At 53.6% G+C, this 19287-nt stretch overlaps 1 protein-coding gene across 3 annotated transcripts in view; it reads right to left on the reverse strand.

Moving 5' to 3' along the window:
- PRKAG2 (protein kinase AMP-activated non-catalytic subunit gamma 2) overlaps nt 1-19287 on the reverse strand; it is a 318315-nt gene that overhangs the window by 227327 nt on the left and 71701 nt on the right. The window lies entirely within an intron of this gene.

Consider the following 19287-nt stretch of genomic DNA (forward strand, 5'->3'; position numbering starts at 1 on the left):
CCATCCAGTACCACCTCCTGTCTGAATCACTTTCGGTGGACAGTCCGGGGGCAGTGAGTGCGTTCCCTTCGCCATTCTCTATTTGCAGGACCTGTTCATTCTCCCCAACTGAAACTCTGTACCTTTAAGTCCAAACTCTGCTTTTTCCCCACGCGCGATCCTTACCATGCTCCTTTCTGTCTCTCTGCCTCTGACTGCCGAGGTGCCTCCTGGGAGTGGAATCCTACAGTGCTGGTCCCTTGTGGCCAGCTCCCCTCCCTCAGCTCCTGTCTGCACGGTTCATACCCAGGGCATCGTGTCAGCCCTTCCCCCCTGCCTAAGGCTGAGTACTGTTTCATCGTGTGGACAGAACGCATCTTATTCACCCATCCGTCCACTGCAGGACACTTGGCCTGCTTCTACCTTTTGGCTCTTATGAATGATGTTGCTACGCATGTGTGTGTAGAAGTCCTAATCCTCACGAGCTCAGAATGTGATTCTGTTTGGAGACAGGGTCTTTAAATAGGCGATTTAAGTTAAGATGGAGGCATTAGGGTGGACCCCACTCCAACAGGACCCCTATCTTATAAGAAGAGGAGGTTAGGGCACCAGCATTGTAGTGTAGTAGGTAAAGTCACTACCTACGACACTTGCATCCTCTATGGGTGCTGGTTCAATTCCCAGCTGCTCCACTTCGGATCCAGCTCCCTGCTAATGGCCTGGAAAAAACCAGCGGAGGATGACCTAGGTGCTTGGGCCCCTGCCATCCACATGCGAGACCCGGATGAAGCTCCTGGCTGTGGCCTAGCTCAGCACTGGCCATTTCAGGAACCCGTTGGGAAGTGAACCAGTGGATGGAAGATCTCTCTCTATGTCCCTCCTACTCTCCCTCCCTCTATCTCTGTAACTCTTTGAAATAAATAATACCTGCACCACCATGTTTATAGCAACACTGTTTACAACAGCCAAAATTTGGAATCAACCCAGGTGCCTGTCATCAGATGAGTGGATAAAGAAAATGTGGTGTATATACACAAGGGAATATTATTCAGCTATAAAAAATGAAATTCTACCATTTGCAGGAGGACCCATGTTGAGCGAAATAAGCTGGACCCAGAAAGACAAATACTGCATGTTCTCCCTCATACATGGGAGCTCAGATTTAAAAAAACAAATAAGAAATGCCTGGTGTTATTAGTATTGCAGCAAATCTAGTTTTGTAAAACTTTGTTCTATACCTTTGTCAAACCAATGCTTAAGACTATTATACTACTTTTTTTATTTTTTATTTATTTATTTATTTATTTTTTTTTGACAGGCAGAGTGGACAGTGAGAGAGAGAGACAGAGAGAAAGGTCTTCCTTTGCCATTGGTTCACCCTCCAATGGCCGCCGCAGCCGGCGCACCACACTGATCTGATGGCAGGAGCCAGGTGCTTCTCCTGGTCTCCCATGGGGTACAGGGCCCAAGCACTTGGGCCATCCTCCACTGCACTCCCTGGCCACAGCAGAGAGCTGGCCTGGAAGAGGGGCAACCGGGACAGGATCGGTGCCCCGACCGGGACTAGAACCCGGTGTGCCGGCGCCGCTAGGCGGAGGATTAACCTATTGAGCTGCGGCACCGGCCAAGACTGTTATACTACTATAGTTTTAACAATTTGTGATTACTTTAAAATTTACTGTGTGGGCGGGCGCTATGACCTAGTGGGTAAAGTCGCCGCCTGCAGTGTGGGCATCCCATGTGGGTGCTGGTTCAGGTCCCGGCTGTTCCACTTCCAATGTAGCTCTCTGCTGTGGCCTGGGAAGCCAGTGGAGGATAGCCCGGGTCCTTGAGCCCCTGCACCTGCGTTGGGGGCCCGGAGGAGGCTCCTGGCTCCAGATTGGCACGGCTCCGGCTGTTGCAGCCAGCTGGGGAGTAAACCAGCAGATGGAAGACCTCTCTCTCTCTCTCTGCCTCTCCTTCTCTCTATGTAACTCTCTTTCAAGTAAGTAAATAAATCTTTAAAAAAATTTACTGTATATGGGTGACATGGTCATTTTCCCGTTCAATTATTGTCTATAGCCACTGTCTATATTCCCACTAGCCTGGCGCCGCGGCTCACTAGGCTAATCCCCCGCCTGTGGCGCTGGCACCCCGTGTTCTAGACCCGGTTGGGGTGCCGGATTCTGTCCCGGTTGCTTCTCTTCCAGTCCAGCTCTCTGCTGTGGCCCGGGAAGGCAGTGGAGGATGGCCCAGGTGCTTGGGCCCTGCACCCCATGGGAGACCAAGAGGAAGCGCCTGGCTCCTGGCTTCGGATCATCGCAGTGCGCCGGCCGCAACGCGCCAGCCGTAGTGGCCACTTGGGGGGAGAACCAACAGAAAAAGGAAGACCTTTCTCTCTGTCTCTCACTGTCTAACTCTGCCTGTCAAAAGTAAATAAAAAAGCCGGCACCGCGGCTCACTAGGCTAATCCTCCGCCTTGCGGCGCCGGCACACCGGGTTCTAGTCCCGGTCGGGGCGCCGGATTCTGTCCCGGTTGCTCCTCTTCCAGGCCAGCTCTCTGCTGTGGCCAGGGAGTGCAGTGGAGGATGGCCCAAGTGCTTGGGCCCTGTACCCCATGGGAGACCAGGAGAAGCACCTGGCTCCCGGCTTCGGATCAGAGCGGTGCGCCGGCTGCAGCGTGCCAGCCACGGCGGCCATTGGAGGGTGAACCAATGGCAAAGGAAGACCTTTCTCTCTGTTTCTCTCTCTCACTGTCCACTCTACCTGTCAAAAAAATTTTTAAAAATAAAATAAAATAAAATAAAAAATAAATAAATAAAGTTTATATTTCCACTAAACTAGGATCTTTTAGCTCTTGTTAAACATACTTGGTGAATTATTAAGCCCTTTTACTGTAATATAAATTTAAAATATTATCTCAAAAAAAAAAAAAGAGAGAGGGAGAAGGAAGGAGGGTGGGAGAGAGGAAGGGAATATTACTGTGTTCTTAGAATTGGATGTACATATCACATTGAATCTGCTAATTTTTAAAAAAAATTACAAAAAGTAAGAGGAGGAGTTTAGCAATGGGACACACACACAGACGGATGGCCGGGTGCAAGCCCAGGAGAAACCACCCAGATGGCACCTTGACCCCAGGCTTCTGGCCCCCAAAATCGTGAGAACAAAACTTGCACTGTTGAAGCCCCTCAGTCTATGGTGCTTTGTGATAGCAGCCCTAACAAACTCATATGATCCCTGTACACGTGTCAAGACCCGCCCTTCGACCCCTCCTATTCCCGGAAGTGGAAATGCTGGCTCCTTCTGGTAATCCTAGTGTTTAAAGAAACACCTCACTCCTTTCCTTGGTGGCTGTGCTGTGTTCCTTTTTTCTCCACCTGCTCACCCACACTTGTTGTTGTGTTTATGGTCGTCAACCTGCTGGGCACGCAGTCAGTGGCTTTGATCTGCACCACCCTGAGGGTTACTGATGCTAAACATCTCTTCATGTGGCCATCTGACATCTTCAGAGAAATGTCCATTGAAGTCCTTGGCCCATTTTTAAATCAGGTCACTTGTGGTTGAGCTGTAGGAATTCTTTTTTCTGGACATTAACCCCTTATCAGATATATGACTTGAAGATAATTTGTCATTCTGTGGTTGCCTTTTCATTTGACTGACTGCATCTTGTGAGACACAGAAGTCTGCGATTTCATTTGTCCCTTTATATGTTCTTCTTTCTTCCTGTGCACAGGATGTTGTACCCAAATCATTGCCAAATGCAGTGTCATGCTTTTCCCCTGAGAGTTTTCTATGTTGTGGTTTCGGCTCTTGCATGTCGGTCTTTGGTCCATTCTGAATTAATCTTTGCGTGTGGTGTCAGGTGAGGGTCCAACTTCATTCTTTTGCACATGGATATAGGTTTCCTAGCATCAGTTGTGGAAAAAAGATTGACACTCCCTACTGTCTTTCCTCCACTGTGTAGTCTTACAGCTTGGCCAAAAGTCATCTGACCATATATACGAGGGTCACCCATGTGTATATGAATATTTATTTTACATATAGGGGCTCTCTGTTCTACTCCATGGGACTATATTTCTGTTTTTTTTTTTTTTAAGATTTATTTATTTGAAACTCAGCGCTACACAGAGAGAGGAGAAGCAGAGAGAGAGAGAGAGAGAGAGGGAGGTCTTCTATCCACTGCTGACTCCCCACTTGGCCGCAACGGCCGGAGATACACTGATTTGAAGCTAGGAGCCAGGAGCTTCTGGGTCTCCCACGTGGGTGCAGAGGCCCAAGCACTTGGACCATCTTCTGCTGCTTTTCTAGGCACATTAGTAGGGAGCAAGATTGGAAGTTGAGCAGCCGGGACTCAAACTGGCGTCCATGTGGGATGCTAGTGCTGTAGGTGCCAGCTTTACCTGCTACAGTGTATCTTTTTAAAAAAAAAAAAAAAGATCTATTTATTTATTTGAAAGTCAGAGTGAGAGAAAGAGAGAGAGGTCTTCCATCTGCTGGTTCACTTCCCAGATGGCTGCCATGGTAAGGCTGGGTCAGGCCAAAGCCAGAAGCTTCTTCCAGGTCTCCCACATGACTGCAGGGGCCCAAGCACTTGGGCCATCTTCCACTGCTTTTCCAGGCACATTAGTAGGGAGCTGGATTGGAAGTGGAGCAGCTGGGACTCCAACCAGTGGGATGCCAGCATCACAGGCCCCTTCCCCCTTCTTTGCCCCGGGGTCCAGGCCTGCACAGCCTTCCCTATTTCAATGCATCCTTGAGTCTCTACCTAAAGAGCAATCCCTGATAAAATGGGTGTTGCCATACCAGCCACCCCCCAAGGCCCTGGGGACTCTGTCACAGCCTTGACAATGGCTTCCACACCTGGCAGGCAGAATGCACTGGTGAGCTCTTACACACGCAGATTGCCGGCTCAGCCACTGGGGTCCTGTATTTCAGCAGCTGCACACTGGGATGACCTGGGGAACGTGCGTCCCAGGGCAGAGGTAGAGCGGATTGGCCTCTGGTGGGCAAAGGCACTGATTTCTGCCACAGCCCACGTGGAGAGCCACCAACTTCCCCGGGGGCTTCTCTGGATCGACCGGAGCCAGGAGCCCTCGGCCAGGCCATGTAGGCTCCGTGTTTCTGATGTGCCCTGCGCCCGTCTTCTCTCCAGACAGACTGCGGTCCCGGCTGTGTGTCCACGCACGTTCTGCGTGGGACACCATCTCAACCCCTCAAACACGGCAGCGCAAGCCCACTCCTCTGAGTGCCTACAGCTCTGTGCCCAAGCCCGCACCCCTGCCCGAGAGCTGACCCTGCTTCACTACCGCTGTCATGGGGTAGGCAGTGGGAGCGGGGACGGCTCCAATCTGACCCCCAAGCCCTAGCAGGAGCCTGAGCAACAATCAAGTTTTTTTACTCATGTATTTATTTATTTGAAAGAGTTACACAGAGAGGCAGAGAGAGAGAGAGAGAGGGAGAGAGAGAGAGGTCTTCCACCCGCTGGTTCACTCCTGAATTGGCCGCAATGACCAGAGCTGTACTGATCTGAAGCCAGGAACCAGGAGCTTCTTTCAGGTCTCCCACGTGGGTGTAGGGCCCCAAGCACTTGGGCCATCTTCCACTGTTTTCCCAGGCCGTAGCAGAGAGCTGGATAGGAAGAGGAGCCGCCAGGACTCAAACCGGCGCCAATCTGGGATGCAGGCACTGCAGGCTGCGACTTTTCCCGCTACGCCACAGCGCCAGGCCCCTGAGCATCAATTTCTACACTGGCTGTCATTCTCCAAACACCCGAAGCCCCTTGGCTCTTGCTCTCCCTGCCCCCCACCCTAATTCCTGGTTCGCAGACTGAACCGTATGTCATGCCTAAGACCAATTCAGATCAGCCCGGCTGGACTCACACTCAGGGGCCATCCACAGCCCCCTAGACATGCAGTTTGCACAGGACGCGTGGCGCTGTGCAATCAATCAGCTGTAATCAGCTCTCTGATGCTCTCTCTAACTTTGGCTTGGCCCAGGGCAAGGGAAAACTATTCGTCTTGCTGTTCTCTGTGGTGCACCGTGCCCAGCAGGCAGCAGATTCCAAACATGTTTGGGGTAAACCCCTCAGCCCCTGTCCCCTCACCCCAGCAGCCAGTGTGGCAGGGGCTGCAGAACCCATGCCCCTGGAAAGCCAAGAAGCAGGCCCCACGTGGCTGCCTGCACCGGGAAACCAGGAGGAACGCGAGGGTCTCATCACTAATTATAATGACACATCCCTCTCTGGTTCCGAACCATTGTCACCTGCTAACAACAGCTTGTTCAGCAACGTCACAGGCCAAGGCCTTTCCCATAGACACTCACTGGTCCCTCCCACAAGCAGTGGCTCCAGCAGCCATCAGGACGAGGACACTGACTCAGGCTAGGACGGCTTGCGAGAGCTGAGGCCAGGACACAGGTCTTGCTCCCGGCTCAGGCTGCCTGCAAGCCCCAGGCAGCAGACAGAAGGGACCTACAGCAGGTCCCGCGCGGCCACTGCCGCCTAGAGTGAGCCCATGAAAGGATCAAATCCAGACGGAAGCTGACCTGAAGAAATCCAGGCAAAAGCTCAAGTTCACCATCATTAATCTGACATCAAGTGTCTTTTCTTAAATGTCCCAATCGCTGCTTCATTTGGTCATTACAGCAACCTGTACAAGTAGGAGGGGCTAACGGTATCATCCCAGTCTAGATGAAGACACTTGCCCAACAGCAGACCATCAGTCGCAAACAGGCTCAGCCAACTCCAGATCGCAGCTCTATTTTTTTTTAAGATATATTTATTTGAGGGGCAGAGTTACAGAGAGAGGGAGAGACAAAGAGAAAGGTCTTCCATCCACTGGTTCACTCCCCCAAGTAGCTGCAATGGCCGCCAGCTGGGCCGATCCGAAAGCCAGGACAGAAGCCAGGAGCTTCTTCCAGGTCTCCCACGCGGGTGCAGGGGCCCAAGGACTTGGACCATCCTCCGCTGCTTTCCCAGACCATAGCAGAGAGCCGAATAGGAAGTGCAGCAGCCGGGACTCCAACCGGTGTCCATACGGGATGCTGGTGCCGCAGGTGGAGGCTTAGCATGCTGTGCCATAGCGTAGACCCCTACAGCTCCATTTAAGGAGCTTCACCACCCCCTTGGTGTGGCCCAGGTCCGCAATAGAAAAGCCACCTGGTGTCAGAGGCGCTAGCATTCAAAATGAGCGCTCTGGGAATCGTGACCCCAGGTGGCTTAGGATACTCTGTCTTTCAGCGCTTAACTCACAGTAACCGAATTTGCAAAGAAAAGGGTAAACTCTCCCGTCACCGTCACCGAAGGTGATCCCTGCACAGCCCAGCACTGCCTGCAGTGTGGAGTCCCACATACCGCATTCCCCGGCCCCCCACTGCCCCGGGATTTCTGCAGAGGATACCGGGCTTTCTAACCTTTACCGTTCATGCAGGGTGGGGGTTCTGGGAGTCACGGCTTAGCCCGAATGGGATCGGATCGCAGGTGGGTGATGGACACTTACGGATCAGATAGAGGTCTGACCTTTCAGTGTTTCTGATGTTTTGGCTTAAAAAGCTCCTTTGTTGATGCAGCTGGGGTGCCCCAGAAAGAAGAATGACAAAAGTGCAAATACAGAACAAACAGAAATCGCGCCAGTGTGGTGGGGGGGCAGGGCTCCCACCTCAGGGCAAGCTTGGGGTTTTAAATGTCGGGGTCACCACGGAACATTCCTGGTTGACTCCTAGGGAGGAAGGACTACATGGAGGCTGACTGCCATGCTCCATCCTGCCGCGCAGGCCTGAGTGCCTGCAGCACCACCTGCACCCACTCTGCAGAGGGGAGGGTCCCCTCCGGGCCTGTGCCAGCACGGCCAGAAGGGCTGAGTTCGCACCCCAGCTCCGTTATTTACTCTCCAGGGTTGAGGGGTTGGGGGTGGGGGGTGGGGTCGTGGGCATGCCTGAACTTAAGTTTTTTTTTTTTTTTAATCTGTCAATGACAGGGTTGAACTAGATAATTTCGGAGTATGCCTTTTCAAAACACAGTCACTCCCCCCCCGCCGCGCCCCCCCGCCCCCCGTCTGCCAAACTGAACAAGTAGGATGGGGGTGGAGATGCATCTCATAGGAAAACTGCTAGATTCAGAGTAAAAGGGGCCTTCGCATCCCCTGTCTTCAGCATGAAAATGATTTCTCCCATCCTCAAACCTGAGAATTATCTCCCGGCACTCGCAGCCACAGGGCCCCTGGGCAGAGCCTCAGCGCGCAGCGGCTGCCTGGACAGAGCGGAGGGAGCTGCTCTCCTGTCCTTCCTCAGGCCTCACAGATGCTGGGGTGGCCACTCAGGTGTGCTTCAGGATTCCCAGCTCCACGTGTGCCTCGATGCACTTCCTCATTAAGGATAAGCTGGGGCCGGCACTGTGACGCAGTGGGTTAAAGCCCCTGCCTGAAGCAAAGGCACCCTATATGGGCAACGGTTCGAGTCCCAGCTGCTCCACTTCCCATCCAGTATCCCTGCTAATGCACCTGGGAAAGCAGCAGAGGATGTCCCAAGTCCTTGAGTCCCTGCACCTACATGGGAGACCCAGAAGAAGCTCCTGGCTCCTGCCTTTGGATTGGTTTAGCTACGGCCATTGTGGCCATTTGGGGAGTGAATTGGCAGATGGAAGACCCTTCTCTCTGTATCACTCTATCTCTCTCTGTAACTCTTTCAACTAAATAAAATAAATTTTTTAAAAAGCAATTTTGTTTATATTATTTATTTATTTATTTAGAAGTCAGAGTTAGAGAGAGAGAGAGAGAGAGGGGCTCACTCCCCAGATGCCTGCAAATGGCCAGGGCTGGGCCAGTCTGAAGCCAGGAACCAGGAGCTTCTTCCAGGTCTCCCACATGGGTAGCCAGGGCCCAAGTACTTGGGCCATCCTCCGCTGCCTCCCCAGGCACATTAGCAGGGAGCTGGATCAGAAATGGAGCAGCCCAGGACATGAACTGGTGCCCAGTAGGAATGCTGCTGTCACAGGCAGCAGCTTTACCTCCTATGCCACAGTACTGGCCTTAAGCCTTAGTTTCTCCACTGATTTCCAAGGTCCCTAATCCCAAGCATTGGACCACTGGTACAAATGCCAGGGGATTCCAGGAAAGCTCCTGCTATCCCGGGCTCCCCCCTTGCACCAGCCTCCTTGGTCCCATCACGTGCCTCCCCTACCTGTCAGTCACAGGTGCAGTGAGCAGCCAACACAGCTCTCCCCACACCAGAAGCTAAGCTGTTATCAGGGCCTGCGTTCGCCTCTCCTGGTGACAGCATTGGCAAGTCCCCTCTGGTGGGGGGCAAGAGGGAGGTGTTTGTGCTTGTGCAATCCCTAAAAAAAAAAAAAAAAGCACCATCCAGGCAGTTCTTGGTACTGATGGGCAGCGGGAGGCGGCCAGGACCCCGGTCAATTGGAGCCTTTGAAAAACATTCATGTTACATAACCACTCTCAGAAAAATAAGGAACAAACACTGAATCACTGGAACTCGGCACCAGGGGAGGGACGGTGGCCAAAGGCGGGAGAGCCCAAGTTTCAGCCTCAGCGAAGCTGCAGCGGGGCCTCTGCAGAGGACACTGGGGGTGAAGCTGAGCAACTTCCCGGTGTGCAACAGAAGAGTGAGCCGCACGCATGTTTTCCACTCCTGGGGCCAGGCCTCCTCCCCTCCCCAGGCCCCCTGGTGCCAACGCACCTGGCTCCCAGGCCCGGTCGTGCCTTGGGCGGCCTCTGCCCCTCGCCGGGCAGCCACTCCTCTCCTGGTTTCAAAGAAGGACCCCCGGGGCCACTGATTCCTCACCCAGCCCGGTACCACCAGCGGCTTCTCGTTCAACGGCAGCACCAGACACTAAGCTTTTCCCCCTCCAAGCCGAGTAACCACGGAATCCCCAGGCCAGAGTGACCTCAGTGCTTCCCCCTTAGACTTCCATTAACTTCCGGTGTGCAGCCAATCAGTGGCGTCTCCAGCGCCTCAGTTTTGCAGTCTGCAGTCTACAGAGGCCACGGTGCCTTCTGCATCCCAGGGAGGAGGCCCTTCCCTCAGCGCGAGTCCTTAAGCACTGGGGACCGTGAGGGCCACGGCCAAACGCAGGCTCCAGCCCGGTGCCCATCCACCTGGGAAGGCCAGGGTGGTCTCTCAGGCTTGACCTGGGCCTGGCATGGGGTGGAAGGGCACCTGCAAGGCCACAGACGCCCCTCCTTATCCTCAGGGACCTGTCTCAACCCCTTTCTCAAGCCCCAACACAGGAAGATGGGTAATTCGTCACAGCGACTCTGGACCGAGGTTACAAACTGCTCCTGCCGACTCTGGCTCTCTCTTCCTGTCCATGGAACCTTCCCCGGGGACCCTGGCCGCGTCCTCACATGTGGCTGAGGCTGCTGTGCGGGGGAGAACAGCGCCCCCTCTTGACCAGCCCTCAGTAGGTTGTGCTGTGGGATGCCTGATTCCCTCTGTCCCCAGTGTTCCCAGGGCCCTCTCCCAGCCCCCCCACCCCCACCCCAGTGCAGGTCCTCCAGGCGGCCTCTAAATGCAACTGTTTCCAGGACAGGTTGGGTCCAGCCTCTGCTAACCTCTGGGGATTAGCTCCATGCCTCCGCATCACTCCTGGTCTTCTTCCAGCCGGTTTGAGCTCCTCTTGGACAAAGAGAGAGTCGGGGTGCAGGGGTTAGGTTAGGTGGAGACCACAGGGGTTGGGGTGAGTGAGGAGATAGATAGCAAAGTCCCAGGGGCCCTGGGTCACGCAGGTCTCTGTAGCAGTCCCCTCCCAGGCCACCAATGAGCCTCTCATCTGCTGTGTGCAGCTGGAGGCTGCTGCCTCAGGCCACAGTGACTCAGACCTGCACAGAGGGTTTTCAGGGCCAGCCTGTGACGGGCGGAGGAGACTGCCACGGCGCGGGGAGTCTGAGCCACCCCACCCCCATGGCCAAGTCCCTGGGGAGTTGGCGATGGCTAATTTTACGTGTCAGCTTGGCTGGGGCATGGTACATGCTGATCAGGTGCTGCAGGGAGGGTGTTATGTAGACACGGTTGAAGCAGGTATCAGTGGACTATAATTAAAGCAGGGTGTCCTCCGGAATGCGCGCGGGCCTCCTCCCTCCAGCCAAAGGCCTGAGGAGCAAACACGGAGGTTTCTGGCAGAAGAAGAAATTGTGCTTCAAGGCTGTGCCATCAGACCGGCCAAGCTCCCAGATGGCCGGTCTGCCCCACAGACCAGGGACTTCACAGTCTTACACACGCAGGAGCCACCTCCTTAGGACAAATCCCTTCCCCATATTATATGCTGCTATGTGCAATTCATTACTCGTTATGCATATTATATGTCATCAACATGTTAATATGCGAGTATTGCTGTTTTATATTTTTGAAGAAAAGATTCAAGATATATGTGAGGATACTTCAAGAAGTTTGTGGGAAATGGGATTACAAGGGAAGTTTATTTTGGTGGGGCCAGTATGTGGCGCAGTGGGTTAAGCTGCCACCTGCTATGCTGGCGTTCTATACTGGAGAGCTGGTTAGAATCCCAGCTGCTCCACTTCTGATCCAGCTCCCTGCTAAAGCACCTGGGAAAGCCGTGGAGGATGGCCCAAGTCCTCGGGCCCCTGTACCCACGCAGGAGACCCAGATGGAGTTCCAGGCTCCTGGCATCAGCCTGGCCCAGATGTGGCCATCGCAGCCATTTGGAGAGTGAACCAGCAGATAGAAGATTGATCTCTGTCTGCCTCCTTCCATCCTCCCTCTCGTCATTCTGCCTTTCAAATAATTTTTTTTTAAAAAAGCTTATTTTGGTACAAATATTTTTGAAATCCATTTTTCATAGTATGCATTTCTATAAACTTTTGGGGGGAGGTTTCATGTCTGGTCTGAGTACTGCATCTCTAGAGACCCACCCATTTTTTTTAAAGATTTATTTATTCATTTTAAAGGCAGAGTTACACACAGAGAGAAGGAGAGGCAGAGAGAGAAAGGTCTTCCATCCACTGGTTCACTCCCCAGAAGGCTGCAACCACTGGAGCTTTGCCAATCCGAAGCCAGGAGCCAGGAGCTTGTTCTTTGGTCTTCCACACAGGTGCAGGGACCCAAGGACTTGGGTCATCTTCTACTGCTTTCCCAGGCCATAGCAGAGAGCTGGATCAGAAGTGGAGCAGCCAAGACTCTAACCAGCACGCATAAGGGATGCTGGCACTGCAGGCAGCAGCTTTACCCACTACACCACAGTGCCAGCCCCTGGAGACCCACACATTGCAGAGCCCAGGGCCTCGTCCCCTGGGCTGGGGGATCGTGGGGGACGAGTCCAGGATGTGGAAGACAGCCACTGAGAGGCTCTTTGCCACCTCTGGATGACTGGGGTTGGGTCCACTCAGTTGGCAGGTAGACGTCCTTTTTTTTCCCCTTAAGAACAAGTTTTATCATTAATTAAGGAAAGCACCTAAGAAAACAAGGAATGGAGTTGGACATTTAGGCATAACTAAAACTTATGAGACATAAGAATATCCTCTACTGGATACACTTTAATGAAATAAATCTTTGAGAATAAGTTTTACAGTTAATTCTCATAATACAACTCATTGAGGATAGAGGTCCTCCACGGGAAGTTAGTACGTAGTGACTCCTGTTGTTAATTTAGCAATTAACACTCTTATGTATGACATCAGTGACCACCCAAGGCTCTTGACATGAGCTGCCCAGGCCGTGGAAGCCTTTTGAATCCCCAGACTCTGTCAGTATTTAGACAAGGCCATAAGCAAAGTGAAAGTTCTCTCTTCAGAGAAAAGTAGCAGGTAGACTTTCTGTATGCTGTGCCCAGCCTCCCTCTGCCAAGGGCCCAGTAAAACACCCAGAGGATGGGAGCTCCTGGCTCCTGGCTTCAGATCGGCCCAGCTCCAGCCCTTGTGGCCATCTGGGGAGTGAATTAGCGGATGGAAGACCTTTCTCTCTGTCTCTTCCTCTCTCTCTGTAACTCTACCTCTCAAACAATAAAAATCTTCATACAAAACAAAACAAACAAACAAAAAAAACCACCCAGAGGAAACAGCTGGACAAGAGGATAAGATAGATGGAAAAGGCTGCCTGTCCTGGCAGTATTTCAGGAAAAAGTGGAACCAGCCCAACAGGTCCATGTCTACGAGCATGGACGAACGTTAGTGCGTAAGAACAGCATGTTAAGGAACGTACCACAGCCAATTCTGATATGGGATAGCCAGGCAGCTAGTTAGATCTGCAGAGACAAAAGTCACAAGCTGCCACTCTCCCCGCCCCTATGTACCCTCCTGCTTGTCAATCAAAGCTCCTACCTTCCATGATGCATGTGCTGCATCCGGGACCTGGGCACAGAGGAGACAGAAGGAGGTGGAAGGTGGGAGAGCACTCTTCCCCCCCTGGATCTCGCTTAGAGGTTCAGTGCCTGCCGTCTCAGCTTTCCCTCTCTCCCATCCTCCCACTCTTGGACAGACCTTGCCAATCACAGGCACCGTTCTTGGCTTTTCTTTTCTCCCTAGTTTGCGGGCAACTCTTTGTCCCACTCGTGTTGTGTAGGTCTGTGTGTAGGGAGGCCCACATGCAGGTGTGAAGGAGTGCTTATTCTCTCCCTGTAACTAAATCCTCCCCACTTGCACACAGTACCAGTCTCCGCTTAGTATTTCCATCTGCAGGAGACAAGAACCTGGACTACGAGTAAATAAATGAATTGCTCACATCAGTTCTAGCCCCCCTTGCTTGGGCCTTGTCTGCAAGACGGGCACAATCATTCTGCCTTCACATAGTTGTGTCCGTTTCCACCGTGGCGTCTTGTTGCACAGGGTTATAACTGAGGCTCCTTCTCGCTCCACAGAGCAGTGGGTGGTGAGGACCACATCTTAGTCACCGCCGAGTCACTTGCGCCTCCATGGACACCCAGTAAGATGCCCGGGAGAGTTCATCTTGCCCCTTAACAAGACTGCTACTGGGAAAGTGCTAATAAGCTCACTGTGCCGAGGTGTAACTGGCGACAGCTCAGTGCCCGGTGGAGACCTCACGGGAGGAGAATGATGCTCCTATGAGATAATGTTGGGATGCTGAGCCCTTATGAAGCAAGAGCAGACTGAGTAAGTTGAGGTGTGACGGTTCTTGCTACGGCTTGGGTGTCCGTCTGGGTGTCCCCCAAAGATGTAGTTGCCAAAGTCATATGTTAATGGTACCAAGGGAGTGAAACTCAGTCTAATTACAGTGTTTAGAAGCGGGCCTTTGGGAAGTGATTATAGAGTGGATGTGGTTGCTAGGGTGGGGCCCCCAGGACTGAAAATCAGGGTGGCTTTGTAAGGACAGACACGGACACCCAGGCTCCCTCCTTCATATGCTGTTCTGCATGACGTTGGGATTCTGCCAGCAGGTGTACCATCACCAGATGCCCAACAAATGGGGCCACCCAGCCTTGGCCTGTGAACCTCCAGAACCGTGAGCTGAAATCAACCTCCTTCCCTCATAAGCCCCTATCTTGGCTGTTTTGTTAATGGTAATGAAAAGATGATGACTAACACTACTTTGGATTCCTAGGGGCCTTTTCAGCTCCAACAGTCTATGATAGCTTGGGAGCCTCTTATGTTCACAAAGAGGGTTTATTTGTCCACAGATAAAATGCCAAAGCACACTGCAGGTGCCTTGGTGTTGAGCCCTCCGTGGCCGCCCAACGTAAGGGCAAGGCACCCACGATTGCACACCCAGCTGGCTGGAGTCACTCACCAGGGTCACTGGGGCTTCCCACACTTTGGAGGGGAAAAGTCAACAATCAGGGGAAGTGGAGATGCTTCTGGGTCTGTTTCCCATAGCAGGGACCCAACAGTCCTGGGTCAGATCTCAGCCACTCCCAGAGCTGGCTCCGCTGGCCACCTGCTGAGTGTCCCCCAATTGGGGGGTGGAGGGGGAACCAAGTGTTTTGGTTTATGTTTGAAGAGAAACTGCAGGAGGCCTATCACAGACTCAAATAAAACTGGGCGCCCAGGGAACACTTGAGTTGCTGCTGGTTCTGACGCACCCTGCTCTACTTAGAACCCCGTACAGGAGAAGCCGCCTCTAAATCATGGCTCAGAGACACCCCGTCTCTACTCCCAGTCACCCACTGCACGGGCAGCTCTGCTCCAGAGCCGAAGCCCACAGCGGTTTTCAATGCAGTGTTTTTGGAACATCAAATGTTCGCATTTATAAAATCAGATATTCTTCCCAAACAGTCTCTGCAGGTGCCCAAGACTTCCTCCCATTTCTTCTTGTTCCACCTCCTGCTCTGTGCCAGGCATGTTACAGATCAAAAAGTACAAGAAGGGGCTGGTGCTGTTGTGTAGTGGGTAAAGCCACCGCCTGTAGTGCCAGCATTCCATATGGGCGCTGGTTCGAGTTCCAGCTGAGCCGATCCGAAACCAGGGGCCAGGAGCTTCCTCTGGGTCTCCCACGCAGGTGCAGGGGCCCAAGGACTTGGGCCATCTTCTACTATTTTTCCAGGCCATAGCAGAGAGCTAGATCAGAAGTGGAGCAGCTGGGACCCAAACCAGTGCCCATATGGGATGCCAGCACCTCAGGCAGCAGCTTTACCTGCTATGCCACAGCGCCAGTCCCTGCTCCACTTCTGATCTGGCTTCCTGTTTATGTGCTGGGGAAGGCAGCAGATGATGGCCCATGTGCTTGGGGGCCCTGCCACCCATGTGGGAGACCTGGATAGAGTTCTAGACTCTTGGCTTCAGCCTGGCCCAGCCTTGGCCATTGCAGTCATTTGGGAAGTGAACCAGCAGATGGAAGTGCTCTCTCTCCCCTCATCTCTCCCCCTTTCTGTAACTCTGACTTTCAAATAAATATTAAAAAAAAAAGTACCTGGCCACAGTTTTTTAAACTAATGGTCCCAACCCATCAGTGGGTCATGAAATTGATTGAGTAGATTGCACAAACACCAAACAGTCAAATAAAACAAGAATGCAGCTCATTGTGGCATAAACAGGCATAAACATTGTGTCTTATCCTCACACACATACACACACACTTCATCTTCCATCCGCCCCTCTTTGTCCCTCCCCTGCCTGTGACAGTGGGCTCTGGTGCTCTGGCCTACTGCGGCCAGTGGGACTCCTGCCACCTGTAGCGCCCCCAGCCACCTCCAGGCCCAGAGCAGCAGTTATGCCTTATGGAGCAACCACCCAGCCCCGATCCTCTCCAGGAAGCATTTGTCAGTGGCTGTGCTTGCCTGGCCCAGGCCTGTGGCAGGCCCCCTCCGCTCCTGACGCTCAGACCCAAAGTGGCAGGAGCTCTTAGCTATTACAGCTGGACATGCTCTCAGAAATCCTCCAACGCCTTGTAATACTGGAGAGCAGCAACTGCCCAGAGGGATTCCAGCGAGTTGCTGCAAGCTACAAGGCAGCGCCGTGATCCAGCCGGAGCCCATTTCTGGTCTTGCAACTTCTAGCCAGGGTCTTCTGTCTGTCACACAGTCCCGCTCTAGCTGACTTGCCACAATAACAACTCCCTGACAATGGTAACACAGAGGGAAGCCCCTGGCCCAGGCCCGCTTGTTAGACACCAGTAGGTGCCTGTAGCGAGGATTATACAAGGCCAGCCTCTCCCTGAGATTCTGGGGTACCAGCAGAGCCCTGTTCCAAGCCACCTTTCTTGGCCCCTCGTTGGCTCTATGTGAATTTGTGACTTGCCACGAAGTGTCCACAGCCATTAGGGTGGGCAGCTCTCCGAGAACTTCCCAGGAACTGCACACATGGCCGTGTTCTTCACATTGAAGGATGGGGGCACTCGGCGGCACTGGCCAAAGTGTTAGCAATAGCAGGAACACAGAGACCTGCCACGCCCGGGCGATGCAGTCTGCCACTGCCCCTCCAGGTGGGCCCTGCTGGGGGCCACTCTGAACAGCGCCAGGTAGGACACATGCCCTCCTACAGTGCCCCCTCCCCGCCCCCACTACCACTGACCGCTCCAAGGAGCCCCACCCTGGCGGGAATCCCCCACACAGCAGGTGAGTGGCTCTCAGAATACTCATTTTGCTAGATCGGTGTCCTTTGGGTCCTTTTCATCTATCTGGCTCCTGTTGCAAAAAGGCGGTTTGAGTCCGTCCCCTCTCTGAGTGTCGGCGTCAGGGGGGGCCTCCCTTGCCCTGCTGGCCCTTAGTGGTCTCCTCTGGGATAGGAGGTGTCAAGGCTTGAACCCTACAGCAACTCCAAATGGCCAGCCCTCTCCCAGCACCGGGACCCCACGGCTCCTGCCTCGGACACACCAGGGTGGGGCGCCAGGCCGTGATGGGTGCCGGAGGCGGGAGCAGCTCCGCGGTGGTGGCAGGGTAAGCACCACCAGTGAGACATGGTAGTCACCTGGAGCTGAGTGAAGGGAGGTGGGATGAACAGATAGGACCATTCACAGGGACCCCCTCCCCTCCACCAAGTGACATAGTGGTAACACACTCAGGACATGGCACGCTTGCCAAACAGCATGCACGTCATCCTGACGTAAACTGTGAAGTTCAGTTACTAACGGTGGGTCAAGGAATGCTCAGCTGATGCCTGCTGGTACTAACAAGGGGAACGGGGAGGGAGGCTGGGCTTCCTGCTCAGTTATTCTAGAAACCTGGGGCTGGCGCTGTGGCGTAGCAGGTGAGGCCACCGCCTGCAGTGCCGGCATCCCATATGGGTGCCAGTTCGAGCCCCAGTTGCTCCACTTCCGATCTGGCTCTCTGCTATGGCCTGGGAAAGCAATGGAGGATGGCCCAAGTCCTTGGGCCCCTGCACCTGAATGGGAGACCTGGAGGAGGCTCCTGGCTTCTGGCTTCAGATCGGTGAAGCTCTGCCCATTGCAGCCAATGGGGAGTGAACCAGCGGATGGAAGACCTCTCTCTCTCTCTTTCTCTCTCTCTCTCTTTCTCTCTCTCTCTCTGCCTCTCCTTCTCTCTGTGTAACTGGCTTTCAAATAAATAAATAAATCTTAAAAAAAAAAATAGTAGTTGTAACATATGGCCAGAGACGGCCTGAATTCTGCCACCCACCCCCTTCGAGGCTGGGCCCAGATCACCCAGCCTCAGCGTTACCATAGGAGACAAAAGGAGTTTGAGATCCACAGGAGCTTCTCAGAAATGCCTGTGGTCTTAGGTTCACCTGAGAGCAGGTGCCGAGAGGCCAGTTCTTCCTGTACCCATGGTTCCCGTCCTTCCCAAACGAAGGGGAGCAGGTGCACTCTCCAGATTCAGGGTCATGGGGCCAACAGGATCTTGCCTACGACTCAGCCTTTCAGGCAGGGACCATAAGAGAGGCACAGGAAGCTTGGAGACTCAGGACCGGCTGGGCTTAGACAGAAGAAAGTCAGGGACGGGGGTCTAAGAACCAGGTTCCCAACCCTCGGGCTCAGCTCATCCGACCCGCAGCTCATGGGACCACACACAGCGAGCTCTTCCCTTCACGCTCGGGTGGCTGGAGTCATGGCACACTTAGAGCATGTCGGAGGTGGGGACGAGTCACAGGGCCTGGTGGGCAGCTGGGGTCCTCAAGGAGACCCCGTGTGTGCAGAGTGCCTCGGGTTTCCTGGTTGGGGACTCAAGACTATGAATCATGGCACTAATGCCTCCAAACAAGAGACTCTGCTAGGTTTTCAATTTAAAAAAAAAATCCTTTTTTGCTGCCAACAAACCCATTCCATCCTGGAGGGGCTGATTATATAAGGAGAGGGGAGAGGAATGCTGGGATGGGAGGCCAAAATCACCAGACGTGCAGAGGCGTCGAAAATCAGCTGCTGCTCAGGCGGGGAGTCAGGTACAGAAACAGGGGGTTGTTTGCAGCTCTGCTTTTCTCCAAGAAAGGAGAGGGGGGAAAGGCTGCTGCTCGCATCCTAGGAAACAGGCTGAAGTCATCGTCTCTTGGGACTTGAGTTTGGATCCTCCCCTCGGGAGGACAGGGCCACTGGCACACCCCTGTCCCCCATACCCCCGTGCAGACAGGGCCCCAGAGCAGCCCATGCTGGGGCCAGGGGCTGCATGGCTGCCCCCACAGAAACCCCTCCTTGCACGTGTCCTCAGCATTTCTCCCATCTCCTCCCTGTGACAGGATGCTGGGTCAGGTGCTGTGGACACAGCTCCATGGGGTAGTCTGTCCCTGGCATCACCAGCTTATTTCCATCCCTGGCTATCCTGGGAGTTTCTGGACCACACAGCTCTGCCCGCTGCCCCTGTGATGTCCTGGGGACACCCCCTCCCACTTGTACACCACAGGGGCTCCCTGTTCCAGGTCCTCATTCAGAGTGGGTGGCCTCTGACCTTCCAGGATGGATGGCCTCAGGGACCTGGCACTTCCCAATGATCAGCTTTCAAACTGACCAGGGAGGCCAGCACCC

Source organism: Lepus europaeus, chromosome 5 (assembly GCF_033115175.1).
Source record: "Lepus europaeus isolate LE1 chromosome 5, mLepTim1.pri, whole genome shotgun sequence".
NCBI lineage: Eukaryota > Metazoa > Chordata > Mammalia > Lagomorpha > Leporidae > Lepus > Lepus europaeus.